The sequence below is a fragment of the Notamacropus eugenii genome, chromosome 2 (assembly GCF_028372415.1).
Source record: "Notamacropus eugenii isolate mMacEug1 chromosome 2, mMacEug1.pri_v2, whole genome shotgun sequence".
In the NCBI taxonomy this organism is placed as follows: domain Eukaryota; kingdom Metazoa; phylum Chordata; class Mammalia; order Diprotodontia; family Macropodidae; genus Notamacropus; species Notamacropus eugenii.
The window spans coordinates 140,360,003-140,374,096 of record NC_092873.1 but is presented as its reverse complement, the minus strand read 5'-3'; the positions used below and the strand labels follow the sequence as shown (position 1 = coordinate 140,374,096).

At 35.7% G+C, this 14,094-nt stretch overlaps 1 pseudogene; it reads right to left on the bottom strand.

The window, feature by feature from the left end:
- Window positions 1-2,510: 2,510 nt before the first annotated feature.
- On the bottom strand, window positions 2,511-10,906 carry LOC140522827 (sister chromatid cohesion protein PDS5 homolog A pseudogene; annotated as a pseudogene).
- Between the last annotated feature and the right edge of the window lie 3,188 nt (window positions 10,907-14,094).

Genomic DNA, 14,094 nt, shown 5'->3' with positions numbered 1-14,094 from the left:
GATGGCTTTACACTAGATGATAAAGGGTGGATAGAATTAAGAAGAATGGAGAAGAAAAGGAAGGGCATTCTAAGGGGGCTATCATAAATACACAGAGGCAAGAATAAGCATGGTGAATTCTTGGGATAGTGAGATGCTCAGAACTAGAACAGAACAGAATATGTGCTCAGGGAGAAGGAGTGGAAGCTCACATATTTCCATACCTGAATAAACTGTGACCTCAGCAGTGATGGAGAGATGACAAATGAAACTGGTTTATCAGAATATAGATCTTGGGCAGACACTGTGGATCGATTGTGAACTGTAACCAGAAATGAACAGGAACGAAAAAGCAAGTTATATGACTGGAGAAATTGTAATACTTTTAATAACTCCAAACTTCTCCCAAAAACAAAAAGCCTCCCCCACAGAATAGGGATAAATTCATTCTGTGTATGTGTGTGTATGAATATGTATGAGCATGTTTTCCATATATAGTATGTATTACATGCGCATGTGTATGCATGTATATATGTATATCTCCCTGGTGTCTAGGTGCTTAATAAATTCTTATTAATTGGTTTTTAACATCAACGTTCTTCCATGACTTCTGAAGAATTAAAGTTCTTCATTCACTAGAAATCATTGGAGAGGAATAAGGAATGTGTTAGTAGATTGAAACATATTACTAATGAAGAACTTTGTAGGAGATACATTGCAAAGTACCTCTTTGGAGGACTGTATGACTAGAAAAGGAAGTGAAATAGTCACATGATATTAGTGATGGATGGTGCATGTGCTCAAATCATGGAATTTCAGAGTTATAAAGGATGTTACTAGACTTGAAAAAGAAATCCCTGCTACAATTTACCTAACAAGTAATCATCCAGCTTTTGCTTGAAGACCTTCAATGAGAGAAAATGCACAAACTCCCAAAGCAGCTCTTTACATTTTTGCAAAGTTCATAGTTGTTAGGAAGGCTTTTTTTCTTTGCAGTAAGCTTAAATCTGCCTCTTTGCAATTCCATAAGTTGTTCCTGATTCTGGGTTCTTGACTCATTGGTATCTGCATGGTGTCAAAAGAACTATAGGAAGACCCCTAGCATACCGAGTGCAACTTCAATGGAAGATTTGCAGAGGGATATAGATAAATGTTGCACAAGATGAGATGGTATGGAAAGCTAATTAATAACCTTTTCTCCCCTTTGTGTTTCCATTTAGTTTAGCTTAAAAAGAAAATCTCAACAGGGGATGATAACAACTGCCTGAAATCCTTGCTATCTGGGAGGCTGAGACGAAAGGATCTCTGGAAAAAAGAGCAGATCAAAGCTCCCATTCCAATGAGACAGAGACACAGGAAAACAGGGACATATAAAGACAGAGACAGAGACACACATAGAGAGAATCTGAAAATAATTAGATTTCATCTTTAAATAATCTGGCTCAATCCACAAGATAATAGCTCAGAAAGTATTTATTCATTCAGAAAATCTGGAGTTGGAAGGAAGAACCTTGGAAATCATCTAATCTTCTTTACAAAGGAGAAAACTGAGACCCAGAAAAGTGAACTAACTTGCCCAAAGATACAAAGGTAATAAATAGCACAGCCAAAGCTGAAACTTAGAGCCTCCGATTTCATGTGCCACTTATATTATTGATTAATGGGAATGATCACTTCTAGCTATTTCAATAATGTCCTATTTATGTAAGAGTTAGCTTTCTGTCAATTTGAAGCCTAAGGAATATAGTGGCTTCTGCCACACATAAGTTACAAAAGCCACTGAGTCATTCTAAAAATCACCATTGCAAAATCCATTTACTTTATTCCAGAAAGAGAAACACTCAAGCCTTATTTATTCCCACCTTATGAAAAATTTAAAAAGTTTGGCTATTTGATTTCCCAGCCTAGAGCCAATTAAAAACTGCAAATTAGAATGTATAGAAGGGGGCCAGAGACAAGCAGAAATGCATAGATTTGTGGAAAGAGCTCTAACCCAGAAGTCTAGAGACCTGGTATCTATTCCCAGTTCTTTCAGTAACTGGCTGAACTTGAGAGAAATCACTTAACTTTCCAGGATATTCATTTTCTCATCTGCAAAAGGAACTATAGCACTTAATATTTTAAAAGAACAAAAAGAGGGAAAAGGGAGGAAGAAGAATTCAAACAAGAGTTAGAGACTCAAAATCTATGATCACCTATAAGTAACTCAGCATTTTCTGTGGGTAATTCTTTAAAATTAGAAATCATATTAATATAGGAATGGAATGAGGATAGATAGGTGGCCTCAACATTTATGTTCTAGAAATGCTACCTTTCCTGAGGGATATACAATAAAGATGTAAAATAAAAGTTTTTTTTTATTTGCACAAGCCATTGAGTTTCTTTTCAGTATTTGAATCCAGGCTGGAAATGATATAAACATTTCATCCTTTCATTTCAAGATTGTGATAAACAAAGGAATGAGGAAGATATTCTCTACCAAAAGTTGGTCATCGATGCTATTTTGATGATCTGGGTGCAATGTTTATTCTTTATTCTACATGAAGAAAATATTCCTTATAAAGCTGATAAGACCAATGGTAACTTCTTTTTTTGGAATCTCCAGTATTTTTCCAACTTTTTTCCCTTACAAAGAGTTCATTGGCTAATGAAAGGTATCTTTTGCCAACTATTATTATGATAACAATGACATCATGACAATTAGCTTCATTTGGGTAATGAAATTTTAATTTGTATAATGATATACTTCAAGTATTCCGTAAGGTCCTTTGTTAAGTATTGGTGATTCAATAAACAGTGACTGGCAAATCTCACACTTTCTACCTTGACAAGAAACATGAAAATTTTTATATCTTTCAAGAAGACACTGCTAAATCTGAGTTGCCAAATCAAACTCTTCAGAACCAATTTAGATAGCAAATGAACCATGGCAAAATGTTCTTGTCTATCATTGTTCTTTAGTTTGAATTCAAGTTGTGGCATAACAGAGAGCAATAAATGAGAATTCATGGCAAAAATCATTAATCAAACTAAATGTATGTTTGGATAAATCACTTATTGAAGACTTTCCCAATACCAAAACTTGGTTTTAAAAAATAATAATACATGTATTAACAGTCTGGACTTTAAAAAAAAATAGTACTCTTGCGAGATCAAATGTTTGTTTATTTAAGTCCTTATGTGCACAAAAGGAAGTTCATAAGAATAGGATCCAATCCAGCAGTTCTTGGGCGATGCCGTCACAATGCTAGAACTCATCAAGTCTAGCACGAGCATTTGGACATTCTTATTGCAATTGTTGTTGATCACTGAAAAGACAGCTCTAAACAGCTAAATAAAAATTTTATCAGTCTTCCAATTCAAAGCAGATCGTATAAGATTTCATTAAAGCTAAATTCTGTAATAAGTAAAATATATCTATTATATTGTGGACTCTTGGTATCTTCCAAAACTTTTAACTGTCTTGTAATCAACAAAAGTATATCCTTAGGTTTGTAGTGAGTATATGGCAATTCAGGATAATAGATTCAGAAAATATTAGTCAAACAACTTGCTACAGATTTGTGTCTTTGTTGGGCTTCCTGAAGAATACTTTGGATGTAAGAGACAAAACTGCTTTTTATCTTCTGAGTCCTGACTCAAGATTATAAAAATTCCTACTACCATCTTTAATTGTTTGATAAATTTGTCTTTTAGGTATCTTTTCAATTATTTCTTTTCTCAAATCACCACTCTATAGAAGACAGTGAAGACAGTGAGTAGTTTGGACTATGTAGGGAAGAAATTCATTCTGGGAGACAACTTTTCTTCCATAGTCCTATTGTAGCCCCTCCTTCTCAGGAGGGCTAGAGGCATATGGAGCTGTCCCTTTGCAGCCACTATAGAGATTTGCTGGTGGAGTCAGCTATGTGTGTACATAGGAACTTGTTACTGTTGCCCCCACATTGCCAGGTGAGAAGAGGATAAAACTAAGTATAAAAGAAGCAAATGGAAGAAAATATAAACCTACAATTTCAATCTTAAATATGAATTTTTTAAATAGCTTGATAAAATGTAAGGTAATGACAAAATGGGTAAGAAAATAAAACCAAACAATTTGATATATATATGAAACACACATAAAAAAAAAAAGACAGAATGAAAACAAGAAACTGGAAAGAAACTTACTACATCTTAGGTTATTCCAAAAAAAGAAGCAGGAGCCACAGCTTTGTTATCAGATAAGTCAAAAATAATAATTTATAATTTTCAGAGTGAGAAAGAGGGAAACTACGTTATGCTTACAAGCACCATGGATAATGGAACAATATCATTATTAAACTATATGTAATAAATGACAGTATCTAAATTCATAAGGGGAAAGTCAGTATTGAGAGACAGAGGGAGAGACAGAGAGAGAGAAGACATAAATAAAACAATAATTTTAAGAGATTTTAATGTCCCCCTCCAAGAACTGAAAAAATCTAATACAGCAGAAGCAACAAGGAAGTTATATCACTGAAAAAACTATTGAAAAAGTAAGGATTGAAAGATTTATCATGTCTTTTAAGCGGAAACATTAAATAATATGCAAATTTTCCAGAACATCCAGCTGGTGACCCGATGGATGGAATACTGGGCCAGGCGTCAAGAAGACCTGAATTTAAATCCAGTTTCAGACATTTACTAATTGTATCACCCTAGACAAATCATTTAACCCCTCTCTGCCTCAGTTCCTAAAAAGAGGATAATAACACCTACCCTTGTACAGTGTTGTAAGTTTCAAATTAGATAATATTTGTAAAGAGCACTTGTTCCTATTGCCCTCTGACCCACAGTAGGCCTTATATAAATTCTTATTCCCTTCCCTTCACTTAGTATCTTTGCAAAATGAATAGGTCAAAGAACAAATCACAGCAATGATGTAAGTAAAAGAGAATGGCAACAATTACACAAAATTATAAAATCATGGGTTGCAGATAATGAAAATTTAAACCTCTGAAAAGATTAATGAAATAGGAAAGGACAGTATTAAGGTGTCTGCAACATAAAAACAAGGGATATACAAGTTTATAAACCAAAATAAGTACCAAAGAAGAAAAACTGAAGAAATAGATAAAATTAAAAATAAAAAACTACAGAAATTCTAAATAAAACTAAGAGCTTGTTATTAAAATAATAACAAAAATCAATAAACCTTTAGCTTACCTGACCAATGAAAGGAGCATAAAATCAAATTACAAAAATGAAAAGGGAAAAAAAGTAAATTTCATAGAGAAGGAATAGAAAAAAATTATTAAAATTTACCATAAATAATTATATAAGGTGTTCCCAAAGTCATAGAGCAGTTTTAAGCTAGCAAAGCTTAAAACTACACTTACAAGTTATGTTCCACAAACCAAGACTTTAATGGAAATGAATGATTATCTACAAAAATATAAAATACCTAAATTAACTAAACAAGAAATAAATATCTTAAAAAACAGCATTGAAAAATGAAATTGAACAAATCATAAAAGGAATTAGCAGAGGGGAGAAAATCCTGGTCCATGATTTACAAGAGAATTCTACCAAATATTGAAAGAGCAATTAACTGCTATGAATATTAATCTCAATAACTGATCAAGGAAGCACTCTACAAAACTCCTATTTCACCAATGAATATTAATGCAAATTTTAAAAATAAAATCCTAGCAAAATAACTACAGCTATATATGAAAATTTATTTACCATAATCAACTTGGATTTGAGAAGGTACATGTGTGTATGTATGTGTGTATATGTATGTATGTGTTTGTGTATATATGTATATACATATATACATTATAAATATGTATGTAATTTATGTATATCAGTGATGCAAGGATAGTTCAGTATTATGATGGTAATTATCACTAACAATCACATTTTTAAAGTTATCATGTCAATACTTGCAGAAAAACATCTGATAAAATATAGCACTGATATATGCTATAAATCCTAGCCGTCATACAGCCTTTTAAAAATACAGGATAGGATTAGATATGCAGTTTCATTGGCATAAGGAAGACCCTGGATGAGGAAATTCTTTCTACCTATGCAGGTCAGTGTCTTCTCTGCAACTGGTATTCTCAAGAGTGTTACCCAGAGCACTGAGAGTGTAAATAACTTGAACAGAATCTTACAGCATATATGCCCATCAGTGTTTGAACTCATAATCTGTGTGGTTCTGAAGCTGGCTCTTTATCACTACACTATACCTTGCTATACAACTACAACTGTTACTACTACTGCTACTACTACTACTGCTGCTGCTGCTGCTGCTGCTACTACTATAGAGGGAATTAACACAAACACATAAACCAAAAGCATTTCCTAAGTAAGTAAGTGGTCAAAGAATATCAAGTTTCCAAAAAAATTACAAATTATCAACAACCATATTAAATATTGCTCAAAATCACTAATATTAAGAGAAATACAAACCAAAACCAGTCTGACATTTCACCTCAAACCCAGCAAATTGGAAAAGCTTGCAAACAACAAAATAGTCAGTGTTGGAGAGGTACAGGAAGACAGGAACACTAATCCCCTATTTGTTCATTGTTGAAAAACAATTTTCAACATAAGAAACAAAACAATGTAAGAAATGTTACTAAAATTTTTATATCCTTTGACAAAATATTTCCACTGCTTGGTATATACCCCAATGAGGTCAAAGACTGAAAGAAAATCCCATGTATATTAAAATATTCATAGCAGCACTTTTTGTGGTATCAAGAAACTGGAAACAAAGTGGATTTCTATTGATTGGGAAATAGCTAAACAAATTATGGCATAAGAATGTAATGTGATATTACCGTACCATAAAAATGACAAATATGAGAGATTCAGAGAAGTAGATGACTTTTGTGAAGGTACAATGAAGTCAGCAGAAGCAGGAAAACAATATGTATCATATTATTGGCATAACCCCTACAGAAGAGATAAAGAAATGTCCCCCCATCCCCCTTTCCTTGGAGAGGACTGGACTATGGCTGTAGAATGGTACATGAACTGATCATTTTGGTCCTTGAGTTTGTTTTACTTAAGTAATTATATTTCTTTATTATGAGGAAGGGTGGGTATCTAAAACAACTGCTGTGAAAACAAAAAGCACCCATAAAACTTTTAAAATAGAAAAATAAAACAATAATGGTTCCAAAGAACAATGATGAAACATAGCAGCCTTCTCTTGGTAGAGAGGAAAGTTGAAAGACAAAAAGTTACATACATTGTGAGATCCGTTAGATTTCTTTCTCACCACACCTTTGCTTAGCTATTTTTCTTTGTTACCAGGTAGTGTTCAGTTTCAGGGGATGGAGAGTAAAGGTATATACCTAAGTGGCTCATAAGAAAAGAAAAGGTGAAGAACAACAAAATTAATTTTTAAAATACAACAAAAGAAAATGAGGTGCTCAGCATCAAGCACAGTAATCCAGATGTCATGACTAAGGCAAAGAACAGAAGGATTATGAGGCTACATGAAGCACATCTGGAAGTTATCTACAATGTCTTTTAATTAGTTGGTCTTACTAGTTAGATTCACATTTCATTAATGTGCAAATGCTGGAGCAATTTCACTTTCAAGATTTTTTTTTAAAGATATTTAAAACATATACATTTTTGAGAATCTGACAATTCATTTACTCTCTCTCTTTGAATGGTGTCATTTCTCTCTAAATATAAATCAGTTTTGTATGTGTGTGTCTGTTTTAATGAACATAGAAAACCAAGTTGCACAATCCTTTCATAGAAAAATCTCCCATTAAATTCAGCGAGAGTTCCACGAGCCCAAAGGCTTGAGGATTGAGCCCTGACACAGGGTCAGGATTTAATTATTGACGCCACATACTTCAAGTCATTATTTCTTACTTGGCTTTCTCATCTTGTCACTCTAAATTGCCAACTCTATTGTTTAATGTAGCAAAGGGAAAATTGAAATGTCTGCCTTCATCTCAGTTGAGCACTCTTTATTGTTCCGTCTCCTATTCATTTAGGAGATGTGCTGGCTGTAGATTATAATCAGCAAGCCTCCTGGCTCTCCTTGCCTGCTACCATACTCAGATCACTGTATTTGCTCTATTGAATTTGGAATGGAGGACCCATATATTTTAATATGATTCCAGCCACTTATATTTTCAAATTGTCACAGCTGATGTTTGTAACTTCATTATTTAATGGAAAAGCAGATGTGTGGATGCAAGGGAAAGAGGAGTGGATCTGAAGGGAGAGAAACAGAATTCAGATTCTGGTTCTGTCCCTTACTACATATCAGCCCTTTACCATGTGTTATGTATAGAAAACTGGCCTCCAAAGAGGGAGACTTGGGTTCAAGTCTACCTCTAATGTGTTAGTTTTTTTACCCTGCTTAACCTGCCATTTCTCACTTGTGAAGTGACAGCAACCTCCAGGATTCCTTCTAGTTCTAAATCTATGAGTCTTCAAGTCAACCTCTCTAGGCCTCAGTTTCATTATCTGTAAAGTGAAGGAACTGGATGTACTAACTACTAAAGTCTGTATCAGTAAGCATCCCAACATACACAGTCGGGGGGCCTGCTATCACAGATTCTTTGATCTGCTTCTCTAAAAGGAAAGGCAACCTTTGAGGGGTTAGCAATCACTTTAATCAAGCACAGGTATCAGAGAAAATCAAAATTTCAGAGAAAATACAGAGAAATCAAAAGTCAACAGAGTTTCCAAAGCTGTCTGACCATTACATATATACACAGTTACCAGAGAAGGAAGTAGGAACTTCTGGGTTTTAGCTGGGGGGCCCGAGGTTAGGGGGGAAGGGTTCCTTAGCAGCTTCCCAGAGTCTCTCTGGTCAAAGAAACACTTCCAGTCAGTAAGCCCCAAAGTGAAACCTCACCCTCAGAGTATTTATACACTTTTTAAGATCTTCTTTAATCACATTATTCAATCAGAGGCCCTTCGATAAAACAAAAACAGCAAAAGATTCTAATTTGATTGCCATCACAAAGTCCCTTTCAGTTTTTAATTTATAATCAAATTTTGAAGCTCTAGATGACTGTTGTGGTTGTTCAGTTGTTTCAGTTGTATCTAACTCTGTGACCCCATTTGGGGTTTTCTTGGTAAAGACACTGGAGTGGTTTGTCATTTCACTCTCCAGCTCATTGGATGGATGAGTAAACTGAGGCAAACAGGGTTGAATGAATTCCCCAGGGTCACACAGTTAGTAAGTATCTGAGACCAGATTTAAACTCAGGAGGATGAGTCTTCCTGATTTCAGGTCTGTCAGTATATCCATTATGGTGCTACCTGGTGCCCTTCCAAATGACTGCTTCGTCTTATATGTTTAAGAGTTCAAAAAAATCATAGGATTATATATTTAGATCTGGAATACAGAGGTCATCTCAACCCTCTTATTTTCCCAGATTAGGAAACTACAGCCCAAAGACTCTAAGTAAATTATCTAAAGCCCCACAGGTAGTGAGTAGCAAAGCTAGATGTGAATCATTTCTTTGTGGCTTATGCTTAATGAGCACTTTTTTTTCAAACCCAGTCCCTGAATGACCTCTAGAATTTATAAGTATCATGTGAGGGCTGGGAAGTCCAACTTCTATGAAAAAGAAAGAAAAAATAGAAAGCCAAAATAAAGGACAGAATATGAATTGAAATGTGGTATAGCAGATAAAGTCTTAGAAGCAAGAAAACCTAGGTTTGATTCCCGTCTTAGATACAACTATCTGTATTATCCTGGACAAGCCTCTTACCCTTTCTGAAGTTGTTTCCTTATCTGTAAAAGCCCTTCCATAGGTAAATCTATGATCATATGAAGAGGTGTTCATGTAATCCTATATAGGATTATTTAAGGACAACTAGGTGGCCCAGTGGTAAGAATGGCAGTCCTGGAGTCAAGCTGTGTGACCCTGGGCAAGTCACTCAACCCTATTTTACCTCAGTTTCCTCATCTGTAAAAGGAGATGACAAAGGAAATGGCAAACCATTCCAGCATCTTTGCCACAAAAACCCCAAATGGGGTCACAAAGAGTCAAACACAACTAAAAAATGACTGAACATACAAGAAAAAAGATAGCTATGAAGGTTGAAATAAAACTGAGCAAGAGCTCTACTTTTTAACACTGGAAAAAATACCAGGTTGCCAAGAAAAGCATTTGTTATTGTTGCTGATGTTGTAAGATGTGTAAAGAAAGTAGAAAAGACCACATGCTCTACATTTCCAGGCTCCAGGAACTCAAGAAAGGGGCTGGCCCCTCCACCCGCCTGATGGTTCAACAAACATTTATTAAACATCCATTCTAGTTGATGTAGTTCAATGTAGACCAGGGTGGAAACTGAGGTGAACTGGCATTTGAGTTTGATGCAGGTTAATTTGGTTGTAGGGACCACTGGGAAGTACTTGGTTTCTCTAGCAAGTCTGTGAGAGGGAAAGTACAGGATAATGTGTTGAAAATGTCCTTTGACAAGTTGTGGTATGTGATTGTGTTATAAGAAATGACAAAGTCAATGATCTTAGACAAATATGGATAGACTTGCATAAAATAATGAAGAGTGAAATTAGCAGACCCAAGAGAACACTGTATACAGTAAGAGCAATTATTGTTTTAAGAACAACTTTGAGGGGCCAAGTCATTTTGACTATTACAAATACTCAAATTAACTATTGGTTGGTTGTTGTCCTTAGTTCTCAAGAAGACCAAAATGACATCACCGTGATAAAGTGAAGCTTCAATGCGTACAACTGTGGTTGATCAGACCAATACAATCTTGGAATGTTCTACGACAGATTGCGCACAGATAGTCCATGTGAACATTTGGGCTGGTTACTCCAAATTTGCATATCCTATGTTTCTTTTGTGCTGTTTCAATTCTGCTTTGCTCATAGAGTACAGTACCTTTTCTGATGTGGGCATGTCATACTGAGCAGTTCTATGCCAGTGTCTCCCATGCACAATCAAATCCAAAGTTCTTGAGAAAGACCTTGAGAATGTCCTTGTATCACTTTTTCTGACCACCATGTGATTGCCTGCCTTATGAGAGTTCTCCATAAAATAGTCTTTTTGGCAAGTGCACATTTTACATTCAGACAACGTGGCTAGCCCCTCAGAGATGCACTATCTGAAGCATAGTTTGAATTCTTGGCAGAGCTTGGTTCAAGTAAGGACCTCAGTGTCTGATACCTTATTCTGCCAGGTGATCTTCAGAATCTTCCTGAAACAGTTCAAAAGGAAGTGATTCAATTTCTTCGCATGGTGATGGTAGACTGTCCATGTTTCACAGGCATATAACAATGAGGTCAGCACAATGGCTCTGTAGACCTTCAGTTTGGTAGTCAGTCTAATACCTCTTCTCTCCCATACTTCTCTTCAATGCCTCCCAAACACTGAGCTAGCTCTAGAAATGCTTGTGTCAACCTCATTGTTAATGTGTGCATCTCTGGAAAGTACACTACCAATGTAGGTGAACTTATCCATTCAAAACTTCATGTATAGATGGTGTGATGGTGGCTGATGGAGCACCTCTGTTTTCTTGGTGTTAATTATTAGGCCAAAGTTAGCACAGCCAGCAGAGAATTGATCCATATTTTGTTGCATCTCAGCTTCAGAGGCTGCATTGAGTGCACAATCATCTGCAAACAGAAAATCATGCACCAACGCTCCCTCCACTTTGGTCTTGGCTTGTAGCCTTTTCAAAGCCTTTTACTCAGTGCTGATGGAGTCACATTGATTAGTGATAAGGACCTGATTCTAGGGAGATGGGCTGAACACTTCCATAGTGCTGTCAACAGACCATCATCAATCAATGCTGAAGCCATTGACCATTTACCTCAGGTTGAAGTCAATCCCTCCTTAGCTGAACCTCCAACTGAAGAAGAGGTTTTGAGTGCCATTATGCTCCTTTCATATGTCAGATCACTTGGTGCTTATTCTATTCCAGCTGAGATTTACAAGGTAGGAGGACCATTGCTCATACAAAAACTGACTGAAGTTTTCCAGGTTATATGGCAAGAGGAGGTTATCTCCCAGGAGTTCAAGGATGCCTCCATTATCCATCTCTATAAAGGTAAAGGGAATAGATTGTCTTATGACAATCAAAGGGCGGGTCTCTCTCTTAGTCATTGTGGACAAGATTCTTGCTAGACTCCTTAATAGGCTGATCCTTCACCTGGAAGATGGTCATATACCTAAGAGCCAGTGTGGCTTCAGAAAGGACTGAGGAACAGTCTATATGGTTTTTGCAGCCCAACAACTCCAAGAAAAAGGCCAGGAGCAGAACAGAGGTCTTTACATAACATTTGTAGATCTGACCAAGGCCTTTGACATTGTTAGTCACAAGGGCTTATGGAAAATTATGCCAAAATTTGGTTGCCCAGAGAAGTTCATCAGCATTGTGCATCAATTTCATGATGGCATGTTTGCTTGGGTTCTAGATAGTGGACAATGCTGTCTTGCCTTCCCAGTCACCAATGGAGTGAAATAGGGCTGTGTGCTTGCTCCCATGCTTTTCAGCATGATATTTTCAGCCATGTTGTGAAATGCTTTCAATGAGGATGACTACAGCATCAAGGTCAACTACCACACTGATGGTAAGTTCCTCAAATTAACTACAGAGGACCTGTGAAGGAAGACATTATCTGTATCCAGAGAAAACACTGATAAATAGAAGTATGTATAGAATGGTTTTACATACATACATATGCATATATATACATACATATGCATGTATGCATATACTTATTTGTATCTAATGGTAGCCATCTCTAAGGGAAGGGAAAAATAAGAAAAAGAGAAAGTTACATGTTATCTTTATTATGTATTTAAAAGAAATAGCAAGTTGTACAAATAGATTTACAATTTCATGTGTACTCAACTTTTTTATTATATTATGTCATAGAAATGCATGTTTTATTTCTGAAATTCTGGATAAATTTTTTTTAAAAGAAAAGAAAATGTCCCTTGAACTGAGAGGGAGCTGAGTGGTACTATGTTAGATGCTGCAGGATTTACAAACGGGACCATGTCCTCTGTGCCCTGAAGTTGTGAGAATGAAATAGCCCAATTAAAGAAACAATTCACTCTTTTCCAATTCTGTTTTCCTTGGAAAATCATATAAGAATCTTATCTGAGGAAAAGAATTTCCTTTTTTTTCTTAAATGTTTGCCTAAGTTAATATGACATATATGTTGTACCCACAAGCCAGGTTATATGCACATATTTTGTGAAGCAGAAGATAAATAAATTAATGTGTATTGAGATGTATTTTACTATATGGGTTTGCAGGGAAGTACAGTCTTACAAATAGAAAAGCTAAGTGAGTTGTGTTTAGTAAAATGAATTAATTTCTCGAAGAAATTATTTTAAATAAATTTAATGCTATTTTTACTCCTGTACAAAATTTAGTTTTAGGTATTTTGAAAAGATTTTGTATTGTTTTTCAAAAATATTTTTAGTTACTTACCTTTAAATAGAAAGGCCTTGTGGTACAGTGGAGTTGCACTCAAAAGTATAAGAGGGTCTGAGTTCAAGTTCTGCTTCTGACATATGCTGACTATATAACCCTAGTCAAGTCACTCACTCTCTTAGCGATCTAGCCAATTGTTTAAGACTATAAGTTGCCAACTAGTACTGGGAGAAGGAATTTCTGTGCATTCATGCCAGTGAAATTACAGTTTCAATCTCTACTTTATTTATACACATTATTGGAAGGTAGGATGTAGAATAACTATTCTATCATTTTGGATAATTACTCATAACACTGAGAATATTTTGTCACTTTTTTCTCAACAATGCATTGTCCAAAAGCCTTTGTTCTTCAGAACAGGTCATTGTAAACAATATGGGGATGATTAGGGCAGTTAGGAAGGGAAGTCCCTTCCTGGGGACAGTGAAACAGGATCCAAAGCCTGGGAACCAATAAAATCCTGGGCTGGAACCCAATATCATGATATAGATTTGGATGCATTTACATGGAGATGACAACTGATCTCATGGGAGCAGATGAGGTCACCAAAATAAAGCAAAGAGAGAAAAGTCCCAGAACAGAGGCTTTGGAGGAAACTAGAAGGGAGGAGAGATAGGGATGATCTAGAGAATGATACTGAGGAGAAGCAGAGAGATAGTGGAATGAAAAATACAG